General features: G+C 43.7%; 1 long non-coding RNA gene across 1 annotated transcript; it reads right to left on the reverse strand.

Annotated features, from left to right (window-relative positions):
* Nucleotides 1-441: 441 nt before the first annotated feature.
* On the reverse strand, nucleotides 442-6,385 carry LOC114588697 (uncharacterized). Its single transcript, XR_003704494.2, has 3 exons — nucleotides 5,284-6,385; nucleotides 3,665-3,775; nucleotides 442-2,160 (listed from the first exon to the last, which is right to left on the reverse strand). It is a non-coding gene; the product is annotated as an uncharacterized LOC114588697 (long non-coding RNA).
* Nucleotides 6,386-6,700: the final 315 nt, after the last annotated feature.

Below are 6,700 nucleotides of genomic sequence, written 5' to 3' on the forward strand. Positions count from 1 at the left end.
TGGAATCTGAGTGCAAAGACTTGGAGAAACATACTAATATGCTACGGTTACGTTAATACTTCCAGATGCTTACTGGGCTCATGTGATTTGTGTATGGGATTCTATTTGAAGACTGCCATATATGATACAAGAGTGTTGTGCAGCATGGAGGATCTGCTTTGTTGTATTTTTGTCTGTGCTTGCCAGAAGCTGGAGAGAAAGCAGGAGAGGGAGAGGGACTGCTGCTGAGCACAGAGGTCTGTTGCAAAGCATGGGATATGGCCCATACTTTTAAAATAGGCATTTCTTGTTGGATCAAAGAAAGGAATTGCAACAAAATAATAAGGCCTCACAATAAACACATCAATCGTGAGGAACAGAAAATATAAGGTAAATGATTTCTTGTGTGATCAAGATACAAAAATTACACAGGAACCAAAACAGAACACAGACCACAACTTCATTTTTCAACTTTATTGAAGGAAAGCATTGTCGCGTAAGGTACAACAAATATTTCAAGCTATTATTCTCGCATTTGTTCTGCATGCAAAACTAGCAGTAATTCTAACTATTATTATTGATCTCTATCTTGATTGGCCACCTAAAACTCCCTCCAGTCCAAACTACTTAAAAGCCTTGCTACGTTCCAATTACATGTTAATGGTCAGGAAAGAGAAATGAGAACATTTGAGCTCTACAACCAGGGAGGGGTTGGGAAGAACAGGGACCCATGAGCTCCAGGAAGAGATGAATTAAGAATCTGATGGGCATGACCTAGGAGAGTCTGGATGGAAGTGGCTCCAGCCTCCCCCCTGACCATCCTGACTGTGAGTTTCGGTTGGGATGCTCTAACAAGGCAATTGAGGACTGACCTTGAGACATCTGAAGGCAGTCCTGTATCGAGAAGTTTTCAATGTCGGATGGTTTTATGTATTTTTATATTCTCTTGGAGGCTTCCCAGAGTCTACAGGCCCAGGGTGTGCAGCCTTCCTCTGCTCAAGTGAGCTACCAATTAAAGAGGCCACACAGTGGAATGAGATCAAATCAGGGCACAACTTTATTGACCACAGATGAAGTAGTTTGCCTATAGGCATTGTGTAAGCATTTATTTCCGGTCTGCCTACCGGAAATGACATCAGGGTCAACCCGGCAGTGGAGATTCCCATGACTTACATCAAATAGGGGGATCTCCACAGGGATCCCTACCCCTCGGAACGCTGAGGCCCAAGCCCCTCCCCCCATCTGGGCAAATGGACAGAAGCAACTCCATCACAGACCCCTTTAACAGGATACCCTATTTCTGGAGGGGAAGGCCAGGGTACAACCCCCCCCTCCAACCAAGGTTAAGGTTACCCAATGCCTAAACCGCCAAAGTTGTGATGATTGCTACAGGGTTAGGCAAAACCTCCAGGTCATATCCAATTCACCAGGTAGGCAAATTCCTACCTGGTACCAACAATACAGCGACCACCGCAGCCATTGCAAGGTCAATTCAATTTGTAAATGCAAAATGGGTTGGTTGATCCAACGAAGAATGCTAGACATCGGGGGCTGGCGTGGGCTGTTTTAAATCCCCCCAGAGTAGACCTGAGGGAATCCTGATTGTTCCCTCTCCACACCAGCCTGCAATTGGCCCATTTGGCAGGCTGATGAAGAGCAGGATTTCAAACCAGGAGTATGAGCCGAAGGGGGTACCTAAAAGGGGGCTACACATTTAAGATGAGTGGGGAACAATTTATTATTATTATTATTGTGTTATGGTTATTGTTATTACTACTATTACTATTACCACCAGTGGTAGGTAATACCACCAGTGGAGGCAGTGGTAGAATCACAGTCTCGGGGTGGGCTTTGTTGCTTTTCTGTGTTTGCTCTGTCATTTGAATTGGAATGGCAGAAGGAAGACCAGACATCCGTCCAAAGCAAAGGATATGAAATGTTCTAATATTATGTCTTTCCAAGGAGAAAGTGAAAGAGAAGGAGAAAGATTGGCTGCCCACCCTTTACCATGAGGTTCCTGGATGGGTTAAAACAATAGAAGAACAGAACAGTAAAATCAGTCAAAACACATGTCAGTTTCACAGCATTGTACTTTAAGGTTATCTTTCTTTTTCGTTCCGCAGTATTTTTTATACTGAGCTTCGCCACAAAATTTGAGGGTCTGCAACTCCTTATTTGGACCTGGCGAGAGAAAGAGAAGTCCTTATGTTGATAGTAAATAGTGAGTGGAGTCCATAGTTCATACCAAAAAAGAGACAAAGCTCACAGCACATTGAAATAAACTCCATTTTAAGCTCCATTGACAAATGCATACCTAAAACTGATTCCCCCCCCCCCATGGAAAACTACTAAAGTGTCGACATTAAAATAAAATTAAGTTAAAACATGCGCAAAATACATGTCCACATAAAACAAACCCTTAAATCTCAGAATTTCCACCACTGTTGTCTAAAATAAATCCTAAATACCTTTCCTTCAGACTGAAAAATAGGCTACTTTCCAAGTGACATGCCAGTTAGTTCCTTGAAGCAGAAACCTTACTTTCCTTGTTCCTCGGCAACATTTCATCTTCTTAGGCAAGGTCCCTCTACGTAATATGGCTTAATATAAGAATATAGCTGGCATTTAAGACTCTAATGAAGCAGCTCTTCCACTACTGCTGGAAGACTGTTGCACAGTCTGCCTTGCAGTGATATGTCCATGAATCTCCCCAGCTGCAAAATTGAATTCATGTGTTCAAAATGGAGCTGGGGAAAAGCTTTCTAATACTTATTTTCATGGGAAATGCTTGGTATTTTTCATATTGCTGCTGCAACTTTGCACTTGCCAAGCAATGCCCAATATTTGGCAGCTCTGTCAATTTGTCCATTAACCACTCTATTAAGAGGTGTTACTATTAGAGATTACCGCCCACACACTTCTGCTGCACTTTTCTGCTTGTGTGGTGGCACCTCGGTAAAACCACTTCTTACTGTTTGTAGCAGAGTTTTCCCCAGAGGCAGAGGACAAGAACAGGAGTCATACTCAAATTCACAGTCAAGAGCTTCTTTATTGCTTGACTGGTTGCACAAGCATTTCTGTTACTATTTTGTACAAGCTATTTACATTCCGTCTTTATCTCTCCAGCGCAGTATAATTTCAGTCCAGTAATTAACAATCTTGACACTGCAAAACTCACAGTATCAGCAGCGCATATTGCCTTCCTTCCCACCTCGTTGTTGGCGTGCGTACTGATGGTGTGTGATTTCCTGGTGCAGAAATTGCAACTGCAGCTTCCTCCCTTTATTTGCACCTCCAACTGACACCAATGGAGCCTAGAGTACCACTACTATACACTAAAGAAAATTCTGGAACCCTCTTTAAAGCTTCCAGGAACTTTTGTCTGTTTCTTAAAGAATGTTTGCCTAACAGTTACTCCTTACATTACCAAGTGAATTCAGTCGCAGTCTCTATAGAGTTGGACGAGCCTGCTGTATAGGGAAGTTTTAAAAATGTTTAATGTTTTATTATGTTTTTATATCTTTTGGAAGCTTCCCAGAGTGGCTGGGGCAACCCCGTAAGATGTGTGGTGTATAAATAATAAAATAGCCATTGTGGAATGGGATATTCCCATTTTCAACAGAGGAATGAAGAGGTTACCAGAGCATAGAATAGGCAAGTCATAGTCACAGAAAAGCCTTCTTACCTGCCAATCTTTCTGTCATTACACAGTATGGCCCTGTACATGTCAAAGTATTTGGTTTACATGGCTGGCCAGGACCAGGTGACAGGCATTTTCTGCATTTCACAGCATCTGCTGTAAGAAGCACAGAAATTTGTTTTATTGTTTCTTCCTGAAAGCATCACCTTCACCCATCGGTCACTAAATCCGGGGCTTCATTAGGAGGTAGACGAGGGGTCTGAAGCCCCAGGAACTCCTACCACTTTCCTCATTTATATTAATTTTCTTTCCTGGATCTACTGCAAAGCATTGTACCAAGTGAGACCCCCTTTTTTTTTCATTTGTGGAGGAACCAATTGATTTTCAGTCTCCCAACCCATAAAATCCTATAGGCACCCATAGCTGTTAGAATAGATCCTAGAGCAGTAGGATTTTTTCCCCCATCAGAAAGTCTGACTAAATTTACATCTCTGCAGATGGGGAAACTCTATGCAGATTCATAGCATGCTCCTGTGTCCTTAGTCTAGCAACACATTCCACCCAGACAAGGGAATCCTCCTTTTTCCAAAGATGGCGCTCCCAGAAGAAAAGCAGCTTCCTCCCTCAATTGAAGCTTAACTCTGTCTGAAATGAGCTCTAAACTATTGGGCTCCACTTTTAGACCTGGCAGAAAAAGCTGGAATATACGCCCATTGGTCATATTCAGTGCACTCATGACATTAGTGAAAGGATTTGTGCCTTTGCAACAGAAGTTCTCCCTTTCACTCCTCCCCAATGCCTGCTTCGTATCATGCCCAAATTTTCCTCCGGCAGTTTGGGGAATGCACTGAATAGATTTAGGGCCTACTCAGGAGGAGGAGGGAAGTCCCATTGTGAAGGTACAAATGGCAGAATGTATTTAATGTTACATGAGACATTTTCTCTCCAACCATACACATATAAAAGGTACGGTAAAGGACTCCTGAACAGTGAAGTCGATTCAAAGGCGATGATGGGGTACGGTGCTCTTCTCGCTTTCTGGCGTTTGTCCACAGACAGATTTCAGGGTCATGTGGCCAGCATGACTAAACCACTTCTGTGGCAATGGAACACCGTGACAGAAGCCAGAGCGCATGGAAATGCCATTATCCTTCCCATCACTATGGTATCTATTTATCTACTTGCACTGGCATGCTTTTGAACTGTTAAGTCGGCAGGAGTTGGGACTGAGAAATGTGAGCTCACCCCATCATGGGGATTTGAACCGCCAACCTTCCGACTGGCAAACCCAAGAGGCTCAGTGGTTTAGACCACAACACTCCCAGCATCCTACAGATATACCAGATGTTGGGCAGCCTGATTCACTCCTACATACATACATACAGAGCTGCCTTCCAGCATTTCAAGCTACCGGTCCATTTTGCCCCATTATTGTACCGACTCTCTTCTCCTTAAATTTTTCGACTGGAGATGCTAAGGGATTAACCTGGGGCCTTCTGCATGAAAAGCATGCACAATAACACTGAATTATTGCAGACCTATGGCAGAAGGCATTTTCCCCCTACCACCCCAAAGTATATCTCTCCGGCTACTAATAGAGTCAACCTATGTAAAACAGTAGCTTCTTCTTCTTTTACCTCTTCTGGGATGGGGGCAATACTTACCTCCAGTCCTGAAGCAAAGAAGAAAGCAGAATGTAAGTAGCCAGACCTGAAGCAGACGTGGCCTTCGATTACCAAGAAACAAGTTCTGCTCCATTGGAATGCCTTTTGTATGGAGAGACAGCTTTGGAAGGCTAGCAGCTGAGAAACTGCAGGCTTTCAGGGCAGACAAGAACACGCTTACCAGTTTGAGGAGCCGAGTTCAAGACATCCATTATATAAGGCCGAAAGGAACCTTCTTGGCTTCTTGCCTCATCCTGGTGGCCTTTAAAGGTCCCATGAGCCTCTGGCAATATCCTGAGTTGACAGTGAAGAATAGCAAGGATGAAGGAAGTGGTTGCCTTGGGCCATTTCAGGCACAAAGTGCTGGTTGTTAGGACAAATCCAAATGGACTGAGGGATCAGCTGAATGCTGCACAGAACGTCCCAGATCTCATCTTTTGTGGAAGAATTGCTTGCTCCTTTCATTGGGTTTCCTGTTCAGCTCTGGGTTTCAATTGTGACACGAAGATGTTTTGAGGAACCAATACTCAAATAGCCTGCATTCTGGCTTGATCATCCATATTGCTAAAATGTTCTGTTAGAAGGAGCTCACTTTTTCATTCTGTTGCTACTCATAGCAGTGTGAAAGGTGTGCACAAGTATGTTTCTCTGTCCACCTTCCGTGAGTGATACATGGTGAAGGAATGATCCAACATGGCGGCGAAGGTAGTTTCCGAGTAATTTCGCTTACCCTTATCAAAGTTTTAAGTTGTTTTAAGCGGTTTTTATCCTCCCTTGTTTTTATCCGTGAATTTTAAATGATCTGCTGGCTGTGCTGGCTGTCTTTTAGTATCCTGCTATTTGGGTTATCTTTGTTTTCTTTTTATCTGGGTTGCTCCAACGCCCGGACTTGCCGCCACGGCTGCTGCCGCCTCCCTAACTGGGAGAGATAAGTGAAAGGTTCTCCTGGGTATAAATCCTCTGCCCTGTCGACCAACTCTTTCCTTTAGCTTTTAGTTTATTGCATATTACAAAGTGAATTTTGCCCGACTGCTGGAACCGAGCTGTCTCGAAAATCCTAGGAACAAGGAAGAGGGGAAGGAAGAGGCTTGAACTGACTGCCTTACTATGAGTAATTTTATGGCACCACTTTCCTGGAAGTGGTAGTATTCTTGTGAGGGAGACTAAAGGATTTAAGGAGCTCCCCAGCACAGAGCCCACGACGGTTCTCCTGCAAAATTGATTTATGGGCCATGGAAAACGTCCAAGAGACTCTGACGAGGCATTATCCTCTCCAAGGCCTAAGCAATTAAGGAAGGGTTCACCTAAAGGAGGGAGAGGCCCCAAGGAATGTACCTACTCAATAGCAACTCAAAATCGTTTTGATCCTCTATCTGCCCTTGAAACAACATCAGAAGATAAGGCCCCTGAGACGTTA

The sequence above is a fragment of the Podarcis muralis genome, chromosome 2 (genome assembly GCF_964188315.1).
Source record: "Podarcis muralis chromosome 2, rPodMur119.hap1.1, whole genome shotgun sequence".
NCBI classification, from domain to species: Eukaryota; Metazoa; Chordata; class Lepidosauria; order Squamata; family Lacertidae; genus Podarcis; species Podarcis muralis.